Source organism: Erythrolamprus reginae, chromosome Z (genome assembly GCF_031021105.1).
Source record: "Erythrolamprus reginae isolate rEryReg1 chromosome Z, rEryReg1.hap1, whole genome shotgun sequence".
Lineage (NCBI taxonomy): Eukaryota > Metazoa > Chordata > Lepidosauria > Squamata > Dipsadidae > Erythrolamprus > Erythrolamprus reginae.
The window spans coordinates 109,717,775-109,741,079 of record NC_091963.1 but is presented as its reverse complement, the minus strand read 5'-3'; the positions used below and the strand labels follow the sequence as shown (position 1 = coordinate 109,741,079).

The window sequence follows — 23,305 nt, the reverse complement described above, 5'->3', positions numbered from 1 at the left end:
GAGGAAGAATAGAGAGGCACACACTGCAAGATACTTGAAGTCCAGTGTGAAGTTGGGAAGTGTTAATTTGGGCAGCATGTAATATTCTCATTTTCTGAGATGGCGGATTTGGGGTTTTCATTAACTGTTCCTCATAATCATCACAATTGTGACAAATCACAGCTTGAACTATCTCGCCTTGCATGTAATGAATATCTCTCGTATATTACATTTCAGGTTTTAAGTTGCATTACTGAAGCAAATGAATTTTTGCACAATATTGTAATTTTTCAAGTTTCACCTGTAGTTCTTGCTCCTTTTCAGGCAGAAGTGTAAATTCACCTGGGGCTGAATCTCTTTTACTGTTAAAATACTGTAACGTCCTATTTTCTTTAATGAACTAAATTTACACAAGGTCTTAATACAAAATTGGTTAATTTGCAAAAAACAAATAAACAACCAGCCAATTACACTGTCACAAGAATATAATTACACAGCAGCAACAAAATAATAAATTTTACAACATCATACATATATTAGCAGAAAACCAGCTGCCAGAGACCAATCTGGAACGTCACTGGGCACTTAAAAGATGTGGTGTTATAGAGGGACACTGCAGCAACACTTTCACAGGCCAATTCAGACATCGGACCTATCCCTAATTCAGTTTGGTTACCCTGGTCAACAATGCTTTGTTGAATCAACAGATCAAAATTTCTTAAAATGAATGAAAATATTTGCAAAATAATGGTTACTATAAATCTGTGATGGCGAACCTATGGCACATGTGCCATAGGTGGCACGCGGAGCCATATTGGAGGGCACACAAGACCTTGCCATGTTTCATCTCCAGTGCGCCAGCTGATTTTTGATCTTGGGAAAGGCCGCTTCGTTCCGCGGACAGTTCAAGGAAGCTTTCCTGAAGCCCCTGGAGGCAAAAAAATCCCACAATAGACAAACTGGAAGTTAGAAAAAACGCACTTCCGGTTTGCCATTGTGCTGGTTTTTTGCACTTCAGGGGGTTCAGAGAAGCTTCCTGAAACCCCGGAGTGCAAAAAACAGCACAGTGGGCAAACTGGAAGTGTGTTTTCCAAACTCCAGAGCTTCAGGAAGCTTCGTTGAACCCTCCAGAGTGCAAAGAAACAGCACAATGGACAAACTGGAAGTGTGTTGTCCAAACTCCAGAGCTTCAGGAAGCTTCCTTGAACCCTCTGGAGTGCAAAAAAAAGCACAATGGGCAAACTGTGTTTTCCTGAACTTCCGGTTTGCCCATTTGGGCATTTTTTTCAGGCTTCAGAAAGGCCTGTGCGCATGTGCTGCGACAGCGCAAAGGGGGCGCATGCGTGGGGGGGGAAGGGAAGGGGTATGGGCATCTGCACACATACTAGCAAACCCACAAACACCCCTTTTGGCATGCAAACCAAAAAGGTCACTGCTGTAGATCCTGATCTGAGTGAGAAAAATCAATCATATTTAATTGGATTATTTGATTTCATTCCTCTTAATGCAAAACTGCAGCAGATTTATTCATTCTCTGAAGATATAGCCTGTTGCCTCTGTTTGCAAATCAGGCAAACAGATGTTTGCAAATTCCAATGGAATCCTTCTTTTTAAGTTTGGTCTAGTGGCTAAGGCACCAGCTAGAAACTGGGAGATCATGAATCTGTCACAGCCAGTTGGGTGACTTTGGGCCAGTCATTCTTAGCACAACACACAGGGTTGTTTTTGTGGGGAAAATAGGAGGAAGGTACTCATTATGCATTATTTATTATGATTTTGATGTTGAAAGAATGCATGTTGTCATGCACGATTCTGTTATTTAAGATAATAAAAGATGCAGGGAGTATGAAATATAATTATATAAGCATTTGAAAACCCATTCCACAGCTTTGCAAGAACCCAGTTTTCAAAAGGCGTTCATCACCTTCACATTTACTCTTGCAATTTATGTAAGGCAAGAGTTTCAGGAATTTGATCTTTCTGACAAGAAGAAATTAATTTACCCTAGAGATGCAGTTTTTCTTCAAGATAAAACTTTTATACGACATTTGTAACTCTCTTACTTACATTCAGTGACATTTCAAAAACAAAACTAATTCTATTTTTTTCTTCAGATCAAATTAACAAGAAAAATAGTTCCCAATTATGAAAGTTTACATTCAATTATGGAATTCAGCAGTCACATTTCTTTTCTCCCCTAATTAAATTTTAATTATTATTTGCTTTTCCAATAATGAAGGTGACTAGTTCTGTCAGAAGATTTTGACAGAATGAAATGTGGTTTTCAGGATGGTTCTTATCTTCATATATTTAATTCCTTCATTTATATGCAGATAGGAATCTTAAGACAAGCATTCCGATGAGGCCTCATGGGAATTATTTCTAATTAAATGTACAATGTAAATTATTTTTACTTTATTTGGACAATAGCCAAAATCTCTCACCATAAACACTTTCTGAACTTTTTTTATCATTTTGGTTTTGTTTCCACACCACATATTTATCCCCACACCATTTATTATAATGCCATTTCTTATATAGACAGTTCCCTTCTTAATATTAGTTGTCTACATAGATAATTTTTCAAAAAAAAACCACACACACAAACCCACAGAAAGCAGTGCATCTTTTCAGATACCAAAAGTATAATTTTAAGTCAGATGATGTATGTGTCATTAAGTAGCTCTACAAAATGATCTAATATCTATGACTTGTGTTAAGAAAGGTATGTTGGATCTGTCAAAAGAAAATAATTAAGACAAAGAGGACACAAGAATAGAATCTGGCATATGAAAATGTTATATCTGTATTTTGCAAATGCCGAGGAAAGTTTGTGGAAATATTCGCAACCAAACTGGTAAAGTCACAAGAAAGTCTAGACTATATTTAGCCAATTACATGTACACAAGTAAAAGTAAAAGTTAATGAGCCTTCCTTGTTACTAAGCTTGTGATATTAAGGACCTAGAAGCACAAGATCTGACCACACTTTTAAATATAGAGTGGAAATATGTCAATATACCAGGGATCTCAGAGCAATCCAGTCAGCAGATATAAAGCAAAGTAGTTTGCAAATGTTTGGACTATATTCCTAGAGCCAAGCATCTTTGAATGCATCAGAAGGCATATCAATATGGTATATCTGACCTGTAAGTGAATAAATGTTTTATATCTACTATGTTTTCCCGAAAATAAGACCCTGCCTTATATTTTTTTGAACCCAGAAATAAACCCTTGGCCTTTTTGCCATGCACACAAAAGCCTGATTGGGCTTATTATCATGGGATGCCTTATTTTGGGGGAAACAGGGTATACAGTATACACAAATACATTTGATTTCCCTTTCTATCTATCTTTCTTTCTTTTTAGATTTTATTTTTTCTAAATAATATACATATAAATTGCATGCGTTTTGTGAACTCCTGGGTCTCTTGAGTAGATTATATCAGGATATTACTTAAATGTTTGTGAATTTGGAAGCATGTTGAATATAAATGGATGATAAGGGAAGGAAAACACAGATTGATTTTGCATAGATAAAATAATGTAGTACAATATAAAATTATCCCTTCCCATTAGTTTTTAGCACAGTACAAAAGACAGACCCGGTCATCCAAAAACCCCATGAATAAGAGTAATGGCTTTCATTTCCTCATATTACTAATAATATTAACCATACTCACCAGTAGTGTAGATACATTATTTGCAAATTAGGAAATAATCACAACAAGATCCATTTAATAATCTATCATCCATAATTTATTTAGTCCACTGAAATTGCTTTGGCATCTTCATATATGAGAGAATTTACTTTTATATTTCTATTATACTTTCTGGAAAAAGAACAGAGAGTCTTCAACTTACGACCACAATTGAGCTCCAAATTTTACTTGCTAAGTGAGACATTTCTTAAGTGAGTTTTGCTCCATCTTTCTTGCCACAGTTGTTAAGTAAATCACTGCTATTCTTAAGCTAGTAACAAGGATTGTTACAGCCGCATGGATTTTATATGCACAATTTTGGAAGCAAGAAAAAAACCCAACTACCCTATCACTCTTGATTAAAATAATGGAATGCGCAGAAAAGTCCAAACTAACAATGGAACTGCAAAACAAGGATGAGACAGATTTCTACAAAGCTTGGGATAAATGGTACCTCTGGTTAAAAAAAAGGAATTATCTAAAAATTATTCATCAAGAAAAATATCCAACAAAAACAACTTGAAAAAATAGCAATTTACACCACAAATCATAACATCAAATTGAAACAACAAACTGTAAACATCGATCGACACGAACTCCAACTTTACAAAGAAAATAAACCCCTAAATCAATTATACATATTGGCACTAAAAACTACATACAAAACATATTGATAAAGCCTTAGGGTAAAACACACCAACTACGAGCTCAAACTACAGGCCGCAAATCATGAAAGACCCAGCTCTAACGCTGGTTTTCGCTTCTCTATCCCCCCCTCCTTCTTTTCCCTATCCCCCTTCCTCCTATATCTACTTCCCTCCCTTCACAACCCCCTTCTCCCACTCCCCAATTACTACATAAGTAGAGTGTAAATGTTAAAATGTACAATATGTATATCTCTTTTGTCTTTCTGTATTTGGTTTTTATTGTATATATTTAATAAATTTATTTTCAAAACAAAACAAAACAAGGATTTTAAGTGAATCTAGCTTTCCTATTGACTTTGCCTGTCTGAAGACAGCAAAAGATAACCACATGACCCTTGGACACTGAAACGATCATAAATATGAGTCAATTGTCAAGCATCTGAATGTGACCATGGGGATGCTGCAGTGCAATGTAGTGTGAAAACTGATCACATAAGTCCCTTTTTCATTGTCGTAATTTTTAACAGTCATTAAACGAATTGTTGTAAATTGAGGGCTGTATTTCCCTTTCATTCTTGAAACATCAGCATTTAGTTTCAAGATATGATTTTAAATTATGACATTGTGGAAGAGAATAAAACCTTCTCCACATCTCCCTTACATCTCTGTTTTATAATAAACAAACAATTCCAAGCTACAATTTTTCTTTGCAGGTTCGTCTATGAACAAAAAAGCTGCCTTTCTTATCCTTTTTAACATCTGCTAACTAGAATGTACATTTTATTCAAGATGCTGTCACACCTAGATCATCTTTTACCTAATGGCTTTGGGCATAGAATTTGCTTCTTTTGCAGCAGGTGGCCTGTCCACTTTAAGCTTCCTTTCCAAGGTCACTCACTGCCAGCTCAAATTTCATTAACCTGTATGGTGCGTGTGCCAATATGCATCTCTTTGTTCTTGTTGGCACTGAATGCTATTTGTTATTTTAAAGCATCTAAAAAGTATCTAACATATTTTCCTGTCTGATCTTTGAGGACATATTTCCTTAAATTCCATACAGCCATCATGGGGCTTCCTAGTTTCTGCAACACTCCGCGGCCTGCACTGGCTGCCGATCGGTTTCCGGTCACAATTCAAAGTGTTGGTAATGACCTTTAAAGCCCTACATGGCATTGGGCCAGAATACATCCGGAACTGCCTTCTACCGCACGAATCCCAGCGGCCGATAAGGTCCCACAGAGTTGGCCTTCTCCGGGTCCCGTCGACCAAACAAGGTCGTTTGGCGGGCCCCAGGGAAAGAGCCTTCTCTGTGGTGGCCCCGGCCCTCTGGAACCAACTCCCCCCAGAGATTAGAACGGCCCCCACCCTCCTTGTCTTTTGCAAATTACTTAAGACCCACGTTTGTCGCCAGGCATGGGGGAGTTAAGTTATCCTTTCCCCCTAGGCTACTACAAGTTATGCATGGTATGTTTGTGTGTATGTTTGGTTTTTTTATAATAAGGGTTTTTTAGTTGTTTTTATTAATTTGATTGTTCATGTTGTTTTACCACTGTTGTTAGCCGCCCCGAGTCTGCGGAGAGGGGCGGCATACAAATCCAATAAATAATAATAATAAATAATAATAACTATTAGTTTAGCCACCATTCAAAGTTGCAATGGCACTGGAAAAAGTGACTCACAATTGCTCCTTGAAATTACAACCATCATAGCACACAAACACACCATAGTCACATCGTTAAAATCCAAGTGCTTTTCAATCAGCATACATTTGCAATGGGGAGATTCACTTAATGACTGTGAGTTTCACTTAACTGCATGTTGATTCGCTTAACAACCACCTTCCTCAGCAACAGAAATTCTGGTCCTAATTGTGGTCGTAAATTAAGTACGACCTGTACTCTAGGGAAAGTCTCTTGGATCACAACCATAGAGACTTAAATTCCACACAGGCAAAATAATGCTATCACACACGTCTCTTAAAAAGAGGCAAGTGGGACAAACCCAGGCAAGAACCAGCACAATGTCTCCCTAGGAAGCTCAACACTATAGGCCCAGAAATCAAAATGATCCTCTGTCATGTTCCAACCAAAAACCCATTAAAAACTGATGGGACATTCAAGCAAGTACATGTTTTACAAGCAATTGTCCTGCAAGTAGGTTGACTGTTATATAGAAATTATTTTCAAATGATGCCTGAATACTTGATGCTTTTCAAACTGATGAGTACAAAAACTGAACAGCAAGAATCATGTTCTGAATACAATTCGACTATCTCATTGTTCAGCAAAACTATATTACAGATAGGCAGCCAGATTAAGCTTTAATTTAATTTGGTGATTTTATATCATTCAGCCAATCAGTATTTTGCACTAGAGATAGCATGAGAAACTTTTGTATCTCACATCCCATATTGCAGAAACAAAATCCCTAGTGCACAACTAATTGTGAAAGCGCTAGTCTAGTAATCATCGGTAGATCATCGCCTCTCCACAATTGCATTAAAGATGTTCTTTTGAGAAACAGTTTCTTGTCAGAAGACTTGAATTGAATGTGGCTCCAGATTTTCACAGTTGGTAGGCCTTCTGAAATTTCAAAATCTATTCATAGCAGAATCAAATGTAATATATCTAATATTCTTCATCTCAGCCAAATAATCTGCTATCTCTTTACTCTGGGTAAAAGATGGAAACAAATTTGTTCTGCATTCATGACATTTAATGTTAAGGTTAACATGTTCCAGACAGTCAGGCTTTCATGTCAGATTATGATGGATTATGCCTAGAAAATGTTACGCTGGGCTTCACGTTACGAACCCCAATTAAGTCCAAAGTGTAAATTCAAACACACACTGTTCTAAAGTAAACAAAAAGTCGGTTTATCAACAGAAAAATATTGTACACACGCACTTTAAATCAGTCAATGTGCTCTCCCACAAACCACAAACCTGGAATGCTGTGAAAAGCAAAAACAAAAGCAAAGCAGATAAAAGGCAGCTATGAAGATGTCACAGCCACCCCACTTCAAGAGTCCTCAAGTCGTACTTAAGGTGAATTGTTCAAAAAAGTCCATGTAAATCCTGAAGCAGTTCAAAAGCAAATAGCAGTCCTCTCTCACCAAACGGATATTTTCCCACGCACGCTCTCAACAACGCTGGCAATGTATTAGCAGCCCCATTAGCCTAATTGCCCCAACCACAAGTGTTCTCTCTTATCTTCTATAATACTTGCACAGTTGTTCCCTCGTCATAAACCTGCGCCTGCGAGCATCTATGAATCCCTCTTCCTCTGAGTCTAATGACGATAATTCACTAATGGGATAATTAGCTAATGGGCTACCTGTAACTACCTCATCCTGCTTCACTCCCAGAATCTTCCCTTGACACAGAAGCTTTACTGTCGGAAGCTGTTGGCAGTAAAACCGGTCTCTGATAATGTGAGGATTCTCCCAAACCAACCCCCAGAGTCCTCGGAGCAGGAGCTGGCCCAGAGCCAACCACAACACCAAATGTATTACTATTCTTTATAAATAAAATCCTAACAAGGATTGTTGTCTTACCTTGGCTTTAAATTTTGTCTTAAAACAATGCTCAGATAGTTGATACTGCAAATGTCATGTGCTAGAATAGCCAAATAAGTATGATAAAACTGAGTTATTTGTACATAGTGGAAGGGCCTCTATTATCAATAAGCAGTTTAGGAAATTTATACTTCTAAGCATTTCAGACTAAGCAATACTTATTGTAGAAGTTATGGTGGTGGATCAATAATATTACCTCCCCCTAGAAGTATCAAATTTATTTATTTAGATTTATAAGCTGATGTTTATTATTACCAAATAAACATTTCAATTTCTTTGAAAAGTCTCTCCCTATCTTCCTTGTCCTGTTTCCTTATAGCTGGGATAAGAAATGCTAATCCTACAAAAGGGTGGTACAACATATTCTTTATTTATTTATTTATTAGATTTATATGCCGCCCCTCTCCGAAGACTGCACAGTACTTAGCTCATCAATACTTGCAGACTTTAGAATACTTTTTATAACTGAGCAGCAAAGAAATTTAAGTAATAAATATATAAAGAAATGAACCTGGACTTCTGAAATTTACATCCAGGTGCTTTAACAGGATTGCTTTCAACCTTAGAGAAAGAAAGGAGCTTAAAAATAAGAATATTTCTCACACTTCATTTGCAAATAAAATTGTTATCTATATAGATAATCTAATAACAGATTAAATCAAAAGCCTATTCATAGAACATACCTCCCCTAGAATGTTAACTAAGCTGTTCAAACATGCCTTAACAAATTCTTAAGTATTGTTCCAAGGTTTTCAACACTGTTTGAGTCTTTGAAATTTCATTAAACAAGCTTAGAAATAACCAGTTACTGTATTCCTATTTCCCCCATCACGATCCAGGTATACTAATCCAAGGAAGGCTGTAAATATAATAGAATACTAAGAACTAAATTAGCAAGCAAAGACCTATTTTCAAAACAGAAAGTAAACATTCCTTAAGATTTCTAAATGTCATTAACTACTCAGTATTACATTGCAGTTTTCTGTACTGTAACCTCCTACCCAGTCTTAACCTGTTGAAGGACTTGTGAAAGTCCTGTCATCTCGTTGGCTGCACACCAGAACTCAATTTAGCCAGTAGTGTCACAAGTCACAATGAATGGTCAGTCTTCTTTGTGAAGTTACAATGATATGGGGTAATGATGAAATCTTCAGAACTCATAAACAGATAGATCATAATTAATACAAAATCCTAATCTTCTAATCATTTTTTCCCATTGCTGGGGAAGAAAAGATGTCAACTTCTCTATATCTGTATATTGTTTACTTTCCTGTTTCTTCATTATCTCTATAGGATATGGAATTTTTATATACTGGTACATATAGTAATTTTTTTTTTTAAAGAATAACAACACTCAATTACTATTCAGCCAGATTTTGGAGCACAACTCCCACTATTCCTCTTGGACTATGGGAATTGTAGATCAAAACCAGCAAACAATACAACACCCACCCATCCTTCCACACCATACATATTTATTGGCTCCCGAAGAAAGTCATAGCTGTCAAGATCCCCTGAATTGCATCACGTGGTACATTCCAATTACCAGAGCTTTTCCTCCTTGGTGGAGATAAAATCAATCAAGCCACCCCTCCAGCTTTCCTGCAAGACGAGGCACAGACAGCAGAGTAAGCCATCTGAAGGCTGCCCGACATGAAGCCTCTTGTTACTTTCTTTTCTTTCAGTTTCCACCTTCCACTGCCAACTACTTACCCTTTCTTCCTATTAAAGCTCCAGAAGTGAGTTGATGAAAGAAACTGCCAATCAACGTTATCTCTAATTTATACAACGGAAGCCATCGATTCGAAAGTAAAAGTTTGGGACAAAAGCATTCTTTTCATGCATCAGAGATGTTCCCTAATCGGGGGAGGAGGGCATTCTGCATATGTTTAGAGGCAAGGTCTCTTAGCAGAAGTTCGAAAAGTTCAGCCTCGAAAAGTTCAGTTCTATTCCTGGTGGCCCCCGTCCCGTCCCACCTCGCCCGTACTCCTTCCACTACCACCTCATCTTTAGCCTACCTTCGACCTCCCCAGTATCACTTAGCCACTAATAGGGCCGCTCGACTTTCGACGTCTTGTTCCCACTGCTTCCCGTCGTGAGCTTGGTCCTGCCCCCCTCACCCGCAGCATCAATGCTACACTCCGTTAGCAAACCAATCGCTCGCAGTTCCAGAGGACCTTTCGCCGGAGGCGCACGGGGCAGCCAATCAGCACCCGCCGCTACTTTTATTATTCATTGGGCTGTTCCGGGCTTTACTTCCTCCTCCCGCCGCTTTGCTGGAAACCCAGCTGAGTTCCGGGCAGTGTGTGACGTAGACGCCTCCGCTGTTGACTTGTTTAAAGAATGGGGAGGAGAGGAAGGAGGATTAAATTGCTCCGAGGCTTTTAATGGGTGTGCGTGAAGATCTTAGGGGCTGGGGCGGGCGTGGCCGAATAGAGGGTGATATTTCCAATGTTCTCCAGGTGGGGGCGCATCGTCCGCCGCCGGAGCCTGATCCGTGGGGATGTGGTGAACGAGTTCGGCGAAAGCGTGCAAAAGGGAGCAAAACAAAAAACTAATTAAGGACTGCTCACAGTGGAAACTTTGCACAAAGGAGGCCGACCCAAAGCTCGTCTTCTTTCTTCAGTTGCAGGAATGGGGCATAGCTAGTCTAGCAAAGAAAAGGATCAGGGGTAATATGATTGCAGTGTCCCATTGTCTGAGGGGCTGTCACAGAGAGGAAGGGGTCAAGCTATTTTCCAAAGCACCTGAAGGCCAGACTAGAAATAATGGATGGAAACTGATGAAGGAGAGATTCAACCTAGAAATCGGGAGAAATGTACTGGCAGTGAGAACAATCAACCAGTGGAACAGCTTATTTTCAGCAATTGTGACAGTTTCATCATTGGAAGCTTTTAAGAAGAGACTGGATCTGTCAGAAATGGTGTAGGGTTTCCTGCTTCAGCAGGGGGTTGGACTGGATGACCTATAAGGTCCCTTACAACTCTATTATTCTATTCTATTCTATTCTGTCCTGTCTTGGAAGATCCATCCAATTTCTTGCCCTTCAGTTGCTGTGGGAAGGTTGAATATCCTCATGCCTGTGTCTCTTTCTCTCCTTTGTTTTCAGAGGGGAAATAAAGGGAAATGACACGTTTTTAATGGCTAGGAGGAATTTTAGTAATTTTTATTAAAGGTTATAATTATAGTAATAAAATTTATTACAAACTTTAAAAATATGAGTAAAAGGGAAATAAAAAAGTTAGACATAAAGAATAAAAGGAGAGGAAAAATAAAAATATAGTGAAGGAAAAGAAATACAGATAGTCCTTGGTTTACGACGAGTGAGCACATTTCTGTTGTTAAGCAAGGCAGTTGTTGCTGAATGAGTTTTGCTCATTACCTTTTTCACCACAGTCATTAAGCAAATTATTGCACTTATTAAGTGAATCCAGATTTTATTGACTACTTTTTAGAAGCTGATTGGAAAGGTTACATGACCCTGGGGCAGTACAATTGTGATAAATATAGGCCAGTTAAGTGCCTGCATTTTTATCATGCCATGCGGATGTTAGAACAGTCATAAGTGTGAACAATTGTTGCAACTTAAGTCACTTTTTCAGTGCTGTTGGAAAGTTCACTAAATAAATAGTTATAAGCCTAGCACTACCTGTATGTAAAAAAGTAACTCCTTACTTCAATTGCAATGATTAGCAATTTTAATAACTTTTCATAAGTTATAACAAATTTTCTCCTGTTGCACCCCATGTGTTATTTATAAACAAATCCGTAAAGCATCTTCATTTCAGTGTTGATGTTTGCACAAGTCCATTAAAGGTTATCAGAAATAATTATTATTTTAATCTTGAACAAATAAACCAAATTTATATTTCTTCCTTTTACTTCTAAAAGAATTCTAGAACTTGATTTTCCCCTCCATTTATTCTTTGTCCCTTCTTATGACATTCTTCAAAACTTTAACAAGACTGTTCTAATATGGAAAATGATTCAGGTCACTCTTGTTTGTTATATGTCACTTTTAATTATTAACATATCCAATTTCTTTGTATGTCCCATGTACATCTTTTTCATGTCATTCTTACAGCCTGTCATTTGTAAATCCATGTTCAATTCTATCGTGGCAGGTGAAACTTGTTCTCTTTCATAAGCACATAGTCTGACAAAGTCAGATATTACTGTTAACTTTACACTGGGGAACAATTTGTAACACAATTTCAATTGATTGTTGAGCTTTCTTATAGTTAATTAGGCATGCCAGTTTCAAAACTGTAATTAGTTTTCTTCTATCATGTCAAGTTTTTTCCCTACACCTTATGGGAATGTGACCACTCTCTGCAGAATCGAGCATGGATCATAGGAAGCACTATTGCTCTCCTATTGGCTGATACAAACATTATATTTCCACCTCTGCATATAAAATTGGGTCTCATGAAGCAATTTGTTAAAGCTTTGTCAATTGAAAGAGGCTATTTCAAGTATCTCATTTCGGCATTTCCTAGCCTGCCACTTGAAAAGATAAAGGCCACAGATTCGTCAACTTGTTAAAGATGAACATTTCATTGGAATAATGTTAGAAATTCAAAAGAATGCTTGGTTGGCATTCAGAAACATTGTTAGATACTTTCTTGGAAATACATGAGTACAGAATTGTGCTGAAATTGTTCGCCAACCTTTGGAGACCTGCTAGGTTGCAACACGAGCATCAAATTGCATTTTTTACATAGCCATCTTGCTAACTTCCTGGAAAATCTTCATGGAGTCAGTAATGAACAGGGTGAATGATTCCACCAAGATTTGAAGATCATGGAGGCACAGTATCAAGGAAGATGGGATGTACATGTGATGGCTGACTATTATTGGAGCATCAAGTGAGAATGTCCACAGATTAAACACTCCAGAAAAAGCTATAAGAGAAAATGTTTACCTTAATATGTACAATATAATTACCATTCGATAAAAAAACAACTATTTGTATGAACACAATTTAACTTGCAGTAACTATTATAGCCTTTGCATGAATAATATTAATCTTTGTAAACAGTATATTTGGTAAATGTTTAATTTTACTTTCCGTTGTATGCACAATTTGTATGACTTTTGAGGGTATCGTGTAGCTTAAAAAGTTGACATGATAGACAAAAACTGTGCTTATTTTTGGATCCAGAGGCTAAAGGTTAGTTGAAAACAAGTCACAGATTTAAGTCAATGAAATTGCTGTTCCCCAGTGTTATTAATATTAATTTCTGACTCCATTTTTGAAAATAATTTTCAATAATTCCAGTGTAAGAACAGTTTCTTCTATTCTGTATCTGTTAGTTGAGTTTATTCTCCTTTTACAGAAATCTTAGGTTTCTTATACTGTCCCAATTTTTTTATTTTTTATTTAATTCAAAACAAAAACATTTTTCCATGAGAAGGACTTTCATAATTAATACTATTTCAAATATATCAGGGCACTTAGTCCATTTGTAGCTTTTTAAAACCAAAGTTTTAATCAACGTTTTACTGACTATTTAAAGAAAAATGTTTATTTTTGAACTTGTAGCTAAATTTGTCTTTTGTTGGTTGAAGATGCCCCCCTAGAAGTTTTTAGATTTGTCACTTAAAAGGTTTTTAATAGCTGAAAATTAATTCATAAACAATTTTCAGATGTAATTATAAAAGAAAGTACATGAACGTAGCGCCCTTTTAAAGGAGCAAACACAATTGGAGCAAGATATCTATTCCCTTGTCTCCTACTATTCCAAAAACCACTGTCTTGCAGTCTCTTTATGAAGAGTAACCGTATGTATGGAGCACTTGTGGGTGATCTCTGGTCTTTTTCTTTATGTGGAGAGGTTTGGAGAACAGTTTACTTGCCAAATTTACGTTCTTTGCATGATTGCAGCTGTTTTCAGTCCATGATTTTTCCTCCAGAAGCCCAAGGTTGGGAGGTAGCCCTTGAGAGCTACCATCTGTTATGGCGAAAACACCAAAGAGAAAGGACAAATTCTAGTTGGTTTGGCAGTTGCCATACACGCTTTCTTTGCATGTCAGTGCATTAACTTGCTGTGGTTTTTACATTGATTTCTTACCTCGGGGAGGGGGCTCTTGGGTGTATGCATGAGGATGTGAATGATTCGGATAGAGTGAGTGGTTGGAGTGATTGAATTTGGAAGAATGAGAGAGCCGGGGCAAGAGATGGAAGCCCCCCTGCTGAGTGTGCAAACAGAATCAGGTGGTTCAGAGACTACAGTTAGTCTAGAATGCAGCTGCGCAAGCTGTTGTGGGTGCGCCAAAATACACCTATCAATTCTTCGCAAGCTTCACTGGCTTCCTATTGGTCTCCAGACACAATTCAAGGCGTTGGTTATTACCTTTAAAGCCCGACATGGCTCAGGGCCAGAGTATTTTCAAGACCATCTTCTACCACATACCTCCCAGCGACCAGTAAGATCCCACAGGGTTGGCTGGTGGGTCTGCAGGGGAGAGCCTTCCCTGTGGTTGCCTTGATTCTCTGGAATCAGCTACCTCCTGAGATCTGCATACTCCCACATTATTGGCCTTCCGGAAAGCTGTAATGATTTGGCTTTTCCAACAGGCCTGGGGCCATTGATGACTCAATGGCCCCAAGGGGATGTTGGCCCATGAATGTATGGATGGCTACAATTATTTTAAATTGAAATGTTTTAATACTGATTCATATCCGTTTGTGTTGTGAGCCATGCTGAGTCTCTAGGAAGTTGAGTGGCATAGGTAGAGAGAGAGAGAGAGATTGTGTGTGTGTGTGTGTGTGTGTGTGTGTATACATACATACACACACACACACACACACACACACACACACACGTACATGTTTGTCGGCTATAAATAAATTAACTGCCTTGGAAATGGTCCTGGGTTGGGTCCAGAGGCAAAAAAGGAGCTGTAATGTTCTTTCAATATACCAGGGTGATTCAACACAAAAAACATGTAACCCTTCCCTGGTACAGAGCTGAAAGGATTGGATACAGTAGCCTAGAGATTAATTCTCTGCCTTACAAGGCAAAGGTTGCAGGTTCAAGTCCCAGTGAGGGTATGGCTAGCTGATGAGGCCAAAATAAGGCTGAAATAGATCTAGTCTCCCTTAATTTTCAAATTCAGCAAAAACACGTGACATATACAGTGATACCTCGTCTTACAAACCCCTCATCATAAAAACTTTTTGAGATACAAACCGGGGGTTTAAGATTTTTTTGCCTCTTCTTCCAAACTATTTCCACCTTACAAACCCAAGCCGCCACCACTGGGATGCCCCGCCTCCGGACTTCTGTTGCCAGTGAAGTGCCCATTTTTGCACTGCTGGGATTCCCCTGAGGCTCCCGTCCTATGGGAAATACCACCTCCAGACTTCCGTGTTTTTGCAATGCTGCAGGGGAATCCCAGCAGAAGAATCCCAGCAGTGCAAAAACGGGCGATTCACTGGCAACGGAAGTCCGGAGGTGGGGTTTCCCAGTGAGGGGAGCCTCAGTGAAATTGCAGCATCACAAAAACACGGAAGTCCAGAGGTGGGGTTTCCCATGGAGGGGAGCCTCAGGGGAATCCCAGAAGCGCAAAAACGGGCGCTTCAGCTGGCAAAAGGGGTGAGTTTTGGGCTTGTACGCATTAATCGCTTTTCCATTGATTCCTATGGGAAACATTGTTTCATCTTACAAACTTTTCACCTTACAAATCTCGTCCTGGAACCAATTAAGTTCGTAAGACGAGGTATCACTGTATATGTGTGTGTGTGTGTGTGTGTGTCACAAGTTTTTGCTTGTTTGTGTATATGTGTGTGTGTGTGTGTTTATACACACACACACACACACACACACATACATACACAAACAAACGAAAATGGCATAATAGTCTCCCTCTCCTGTGCTGTAGGCAGAGCTGACAGACAAGGTTTTATATGAGTAACTAAGCTGTTTTGGTTTCAGTATGCTGTGGGAACTGTGAAGCTGGCAGATTTAGTCAAAGCAATTATATTGACTAATACTATTAACCAAACCCAGAAACCCTGTTTTGGAGCTCATAGCTTTATACTTTCATCCCTCCAAGTAAGCAGGATGAAGATGCAAGAAGTTGCACTATGAACTGCAAATGTAAAACAATGGTCACAAAACAAAGCTCCCAGATAATTGCCTGCAGCACCAAACTTTGCCCCCCTGGTCAATGGAAAATTGGCTTTTGACATAATGGAAGAACTATATCTCCTCAAATAGTTAATATGGAACTCATAGGATTCAACCAGAAGAAGCTGCAGTTGATTAAGTGAGTGTCTGGAATGTGATGTGTAGCACTTTCATCTTCAAAGGTATTTTGTAACATACAGGAAAATGTTGGGCAGCGGTGGTAGCAGGCCAATAGGCTAGGGCAGTGTTTCTCAACCTTGGCGGTTTGAAGATGGGTGGACTTCAACTCCCAGAATTCCCCAGCCAGCAATGCTGGCTGGGGAATTCTGGGAGTTGGAGTCCACCCATCTTCAAATCGCCTAGGTTGGGAAACACTGGGCTAGGGGCAACAGGTGGCTGAGCAGTATTAAGCAATGTGGTGGTGACAGCCAGGAGTCAAACAGAATTGGTGGGCTGTTTGTCAGCAGCGGCCAATCCAAGGAAACAGTCCTAGTCTTGCCCAACAATCTGGGAGCAGTTTGACTCTATTGAACCTAAGGAAGTGGACACGGTCCTCTGTTCTGTAACACAATCACTTACCAATTAGGCCCTTGTACCTCAAGCTGTTGAAAGTCTCCAGGATGATGACCACCAGGTGGATTCATGGAATGCATGATTAAACATTCCTAGGAGGTTTTAATCAGGCTTGTCCTCTACTTAAAAAACCCCCCATTATTTTACCCACCTGCCTAGTCAATTTTTGTGCAATATCTATCTTCCCATTTTCGAGAAATTGGTAGAAAAGGTGGTTTCGGGATTATGAATAAAATCCTTTTAGTTAAGATCCAGCTCTGGCTGTGAGATACAGAGATGGGGTGGCATAGTGGTTAGAATGCAGCACTGCAGGCTACTTCAACTAACTTCTAGCTGTAGTTCAGCAGTTCAAATCTCAGCAGCAGCTCAAGGTTGATTCAGCCTTCCATCCTTCCGAGGTGGGTAAAATGAGGACCCAGATGGTTGGGGGCAATATGCTGATTCTGTAAACCGCTTAGAGAGGGCTGTAAAAGCACTATGAAGCAGTATATAAGTCTAAATGCTATAGATAGCTTTGGTTATGCTAAGGGATAATCTCTGCCAGGATCAGAGGGTAATGCAACTATTGTCATTCTCCTTGGTCTCTCAGCGACATTTGAAACCATCAACCATGGTATCCTTTTGGATCGTCTCTAAGAGTTGTGGTTGGATGCACAGTTGTACACTGGTTCAGCTACTTCCTGCAAGGTTGGCCCAAACCAATGTTGATAGGGACTGGGAGATCCAGCACCAATCACTTGATTGTGGTGTCCCACAGGGCTTGGTACTTTCTCCTCCTTTGTTTAACACCTACACAAAACCTTTGGGTGAGAACATCAATCACCATGAGTTGAGGAATCATGTTTGCTGCTGATACTCCATTCTATGGTGGCCCAAGTGGTTCTATCTCTGCCCTGTCACAATGACTAGATGTTGTAGGGATTTGGATGAGGGAAAACAGACTTAGACTGAAACCTCACAAGATTTAATTGTTTTGGATCTATAGCGCATCCGCATCCAAATGTTTGTTACCTTTAATTCTGGACAGAGGTGCACTGCCCCAGTGATGCTGAACCTATGGCACAGGTGCCACAGGTGGCACATGGAGCAATATCTGCTGGCACACAAGCTGTTGCCTTAGCTCAGCTCCAATGTGCATGTGTGTGCCGGCCAGCTGATTTTTGGTTCACGTAGAGGCTCTGGGAGGGTGATTTTTGCTTCCAGAGAGCCTCAGGGGGATGGGAGAGGGCATTTTTACCCTTCCCTGGCTCCAGGGAAGCCTTTGGAGCCCTGGAGAGGACAAAACACGAGCCCACTGGCCCCACCAGAAGTTGGGAAACAGGCCATTTCTGGTCTCCAGAGGGCCTCCGGGGGGATGGGGGAAGCATTTTTCACCCTCCCCAGGGATTGAACTATGGGTGTGGGCACTCACACATGTGCAATAGTGCATTCACACACTCTTTCAGCATCCGAGGAGAAAAAGGTTCACCATCACTGCACTGCCTTTTCAGACCCAGAATGCAACATAGGAGTTGTCCTGAACATGTCTCTTTCTTGAAGAGCTGAGAGCAGGCATGACCAAGGGAGCTTTTGAACAGCTCCAGTTCTAACCTTTCCTGGATCATGAATCCCTGCAGTCATTTACTCAAGCCCTGTCTATCTCTTGTCTAGACTACAACAATGCACTGTACATGCACTGAAGTCAATTTGGGAACTTTAGCTGGTGCAAGAGGACTCTTTGGGCTTCTAGAATAGCCCTTATTACTCCTCTGCTCCATGAACTTCACTGACTACTGGTCTGCTTCAGAGTATTGGCTATGACCTTTAAAGTTCTAAATGGAATATATCCAGGGTAACTGACGAGCTTCCTCATCCCTCTAGAATACGTCTACTATTCCTGGGAGAAATTAAATTGATCAAGAACTTCAGTTATTCATGGTCAAGAATGCAGTGCTTGTTCTTTGGAATATTTTACTCTCTAAAGTAGAATCTGCCACCACCCTCCTCCAAGAGCCTGAAGACTTGGTTCTGCCAGTTGGCCTGGGAACCAAATGAGGAAGTTACACACTGGAGGTAACTGCTAGATTGATGGCAGACTCCGCTTCCACTCCTTTTGCACTCCACCTCTTTTTGGTTATCACTTTGATGTATTTATTCTCATTTGCCCTTGTTTATTATTGTTCCTCTGTTTACATGCCTTTTCAATTTTCTTCGTTTTTGTTAGCCACCTAATGTGAGATAAGCAGTAAATAAAATTAACAAATAAATAGATAAATGAAAATGAACAGGTGTCATATTTGTGTTCCTACATGGTGCAAAAGGTAGTGAATTCAAGGTAGTGAATCTTAAAACGTACGTATTTTGTAGCTCTAATAGCTACATAGAATGGTTAACACAGCTTTCTTCTCCCTTCAGGATAGTTAGCAAGACTCAGTCCAGTCTTTAACGTGCTTCCAAAAAAACAAGAGTAAGATATGTTTCTGTGTTGCTACTGCTACCTCTAGCAGCTTCTTTAAGCCATCATGTAGGGTTTGTCCCACTATCATGTCCATCAAAAGAACGATAGAATGCATCCAGAAAGGATGCTTTCACTTCTTGTGATCTCATGGATGTTATCCACCCATTAATACCTTCCAGACAAAAGAGAAAGAAGCATGGAGTAGATTAGCTTCTTCCAGACAAAGAGATCTTAAGTTGCAGTGGTTCTCAATCATTCTAATGCAGCGACCACTTAAAACTATTCCTCATGTTGTGGTGACCCCCAACCATAAGTCTAGCACCAATTCTTCCAACAGAGCTTTAAGCTGATTGGCAGGAAGGTCAGAGAGACACTCCCACTGTAAACGCCTGATTGCTTGGATTGTAAAAATATGTCCCAAGCTGCCAGAATAGAAGCTCTAGTTCCTAACACCATGGGAAATTTGTCTTTTCCCCTGGTTTTAGGCAACCCCTGTGAAACAGTCATTCGACCCCCAAAGGGGTCCTGAACCCCAGGTTGAGAACCATGATTCAGGGCATTCAGTATCAGGAGAGTTTATTTCTAACCTCCTTTGATTTCAAAGTCATGGCCATTAATAGTAGCAATGCTGTCTTTGATTGGTTTGTATAATATGGTTTATTTGCTTGTGGCACAGCAAGATAAGTAGATTCAGTAGCCATTCTAACTATGTTAACAAGTTGAATACAGTGTTCCCTCGATTTTCGCGCATTCAAACTTCGCGAAACGTCTATACCACGGTTTTTCAAAAATATTAATTAAAAAATACTTCGCAGTGTTTTCCCCTATACCATGGTTTTTCCCACACGATGACGTCATATGTCATTGCCGAACTTTCGTCTGCCTTTAAAAAACATTTTTAATAATAAACTTTAATAAATAAACATGGTGAGTAATAATCTAAATGGTTGCTAAGGGGAAATTGCATGGGAAATTGCATGGGAAATTGTAATTTAGGGGTTTAAAGTGTTAAGGGAAGGCTTGGGATACTGTTCATAGCCAAAAATAGTGTATTTACTTCCGCATCTGTACTTCGTGGAAATTCGACTTTTTCTGGCGGTCTCAGAATGCATCCCCCACGAAAATCGAGGGAACACTGTGCATCAATTGAGGTACACTCAGTAAATTTACATACTTAGTCAAAATGTAGCTTAGCATGCTCTCCATATTAATTTTCAATTGAAATCACTGCTAATTTTCAGATGATTTCCAGACTTGGAAATTTTCTTTTTCAGAGTAGGAAAATATTGTGTCATCCAGCTAGGTTTTTCTATTTTTATTTTTATGCTTCAGGGACACTCCAATGCAATGACTCAAATTTAAGTCTTTTGGGGCTGTTTTTTTTTTAAGGACGCCCTTTAAGATGGCTGTGTTCTCTCATTTTTCTCATGGATTCTTTTACATAATAATTATACACTGCTCAAAAAAATACAGGGAACACTTAAATAACACAATATAACTCCAAGTAAATCAAACTTCTGTGAAATCAAACTGTCCACTTAGGAAGCAACACTGACTGACAATCAATTTCACATGCTGTTGTGCACATTCAACTTTGTACATAACAAAGTATTCAATGAGAATATTTCATTCATTCAGATCTGAGCAGAGAGAGGTTACAAGTGGTGTGCCACAAGGGTCTGTTCTGGGTCTTATTCTTTTTAATATGTTTGTGAGTGACATAGGGGAAGGTTTGGTAGGGAAGATTTGCCTATTTGCCGATGACTCTAAAGTGTGCAATAGGGTTGATCTTCCTGGAGGCGTCTATAATATGGTAAATGATTTAGCTTTACTAGATAAATGGTCAAAGCAATGGAAACTGCAGTTTAATGTTTCCAAATGTAAAATAATGCACTTGGGGAAAAGGAATCCTCAATATGAGTATTGTATTGGTAGTTCTGTGTTAGTAAAAATGTCAGAGGAGAAGGATTTATGGGTAGTGATTTCTGACAGTCTCAAAATGGGTAAGCAGTGTGGTCGGGTGATAGGAAAAGCAAGTAGGATGCTTGGCTGCATAACTAGAGGTATAACAAGTAGGAAGAGGGCTATTGTGATCCCACTATATAGAGCAATGGTGAGACCACATTTGGAATACTGTGTTCAGTTCTGGAGACCTCACCTACAAAAAGATATTGACAGGCTACAAGAATGGTGGAAGGTCTTAAGCATAAAACGTATCAGGAAAGAATTAATGAACTCAATCTGTATAGTCTGGAGGACAGAAGGAAAAGGGGGGACATGATCGAAACATTTAAATATGTTAAAGGGTTAAATAAGGTTCAGGAGGGAAGTGTTTTTAATAGGAAAGTGAACACAAGAACAAGGGGACACAATCTGAAATTAGTTGGGGGAAGATCAAAAGCAACATGAGAAAATATTATTTTACTGAAAGAGTAGTAGATCCTTGGAACAAACTTCCAGCAGACGTGGTTGGTAAATCCACAGTAACTGAATTTAAACACGCCTGGGATAAACATGTATCCATCCTAAGATAAAAATACAACAAATAGTATAAGGGCAGACTAGATGGACCATGAGGTCTTTTTCTGCCATCAGTCTTCTATGTTTCTATGTAGGATGTGTTATTTGAGTATTCCCTTTCTTTTTTTGAGCAGTATAGTTTAATCTTATCACTAGACATAAAGGACAGTCAGGCCACAATTACTGGGATGTGGTGGCTGCAGGACAGGGGTGAAATGCTCCCGGTTTGCTCGTGACTGTCGGAGAGTCAATTGCAAAGAGAGCTCAAGGCTCCACCCACCCACCCAGACATACCGCCATTTGGATGAATAGTCTTGCAGGAGGTCCTCAGTTCTGCCTTGACAGTCTATCATCAGTTGAAGAGATGCAAAATGTCTAGGCTTCATAGTGGGCTTACAGTCTTCTTTACTATCTCCTTGGTGCTATTTAACTGCATAAATGTAGGAAAAATGTGTTTTTCTTCATGTCATTTATGAATCACATTGAAAATCAGTGGGTTGATTCTGGGCGAGTGTCTGTGCAGATTCCCTGCACCCAGGGCATAGTTGTGTCAGAAACATTCTGGGTGAGGTTTTTTTTGTGTGTGATATAAAATGTGTATCAATAAAGGAGAATATTTGTAGCTCAAGATTGAAATGAAAGGTCCTTGGGGGTTCTCTGAACTTTTGTTCTCTTGAGTTTTCTTGCAGATGTTTCATTCCCCAAATTAGCTAACATCACCAGCGCTACTCAATTGTTCTCAATTCACATATTTTGTCTTTGGCTCAGAGAATGATATATAGATGATTTATATGAGGAAAACAATGTAACTCAAAAGTCTGGACTTTCCCCCCTTCTAATATAACTTCAGTAACCGAGTTGTCGAAGCGTGGAACTCATTACTCTATAGTGTCATCCCCAAACCCCCAACACTTTACCCTTGGATTATCCACGGTTGACCTATCCAGATTCCTAAGAGGTCAGTAAGGGGCAAGTACAAGTGCACTAGAGTGCCTTCCGTCCCATGTCCTATTGCTCTCCTATATCTCCTATACCTTTCTTCTATTCCTATATCTCTTCTTCTATTCTTTCATTGATATGTTCTATTCCTATATTTTCTCTTCTATTATTTCTTAGATATATATTTATTATTTATTTATTTATTGGATTTGTATGCCGCCCCTCTCCAGAGACTCGGGGCGGCTAACAGCGACAATAAAACAGTATACTATGAGTATCTCCTCTATAACCTTCATCATGTATTTTACTATGTCTAAAATAAAACCCTCATTGTGCATTGGACAAAATAAATAAATAAAATAAAATAAATAATCCCTCTCTAACTCAGAGGGTACATCACATAGTGGATACGGTTTGGCTGTTTTCTATAGAGATTTAACTGAAAAGTAAATGATTCACAACCTTTCAACCAATATTTTATTTAGGCCATTAGGTGGCAGACTGTGTCTGGGAAGAATTGTGTCAAATATCCAGAAACTTTCCATGTAAAAGAAAAATACCATACACATTGAAAAACAGGGGGGAAAATAGAGAAGGCTAGATTGTTTTAATATCTTGTTAGAAATGTGCAGAAACATACAGTACAATTGTAATCCTGTGATCTACTACCTGAAATATAATATATCTCAGATCCAAGTCTGGTTTATACATATGCTAAACAATAATGTGGGATATGTCTTAGTGTGTTCTATGAATACAATTACATGTGATTTATGGTACTGTGACTACAGACGGAGAA

General features: G+C 39.2%; 2 protein-coding genes across 5 annotated transcripts in view; one reads left to right on the top strand and one right to left on the bottom strand.

The window, feature by feature from the left end:
• The window catches only part of STAT3 (signal transducer and activator of transcription 3), an 80,649-nt gene extending 70,598 nt beyond the window's left edge, over positions 1-10,051 (bottom strand). The window contains exon 1 of one of the 3 annotated variants that reach the window (XM_070727646.1): positions 9,921-10,051. The gene's annotated coding sequence lies outside the window, so the exon portion shown is untranslated. Of the gene's footprint in view, positions 1-9,615; positions 9,877-9,920 lie in introns of those variants that run through there. The other 2 variants (XM_070727650.1, XM_070727648.1) reach the window with 2 other exon arrangements.
• Positions 1-23,305, top strand: part of ATP6V0A1 (ATPase H+ transporting V0 subunit a1) — a 512,121-nt gene that overhangs the window by 371,858 nt on the left and 116,958 nt on the right. The window lies entirely within an intron of this gene.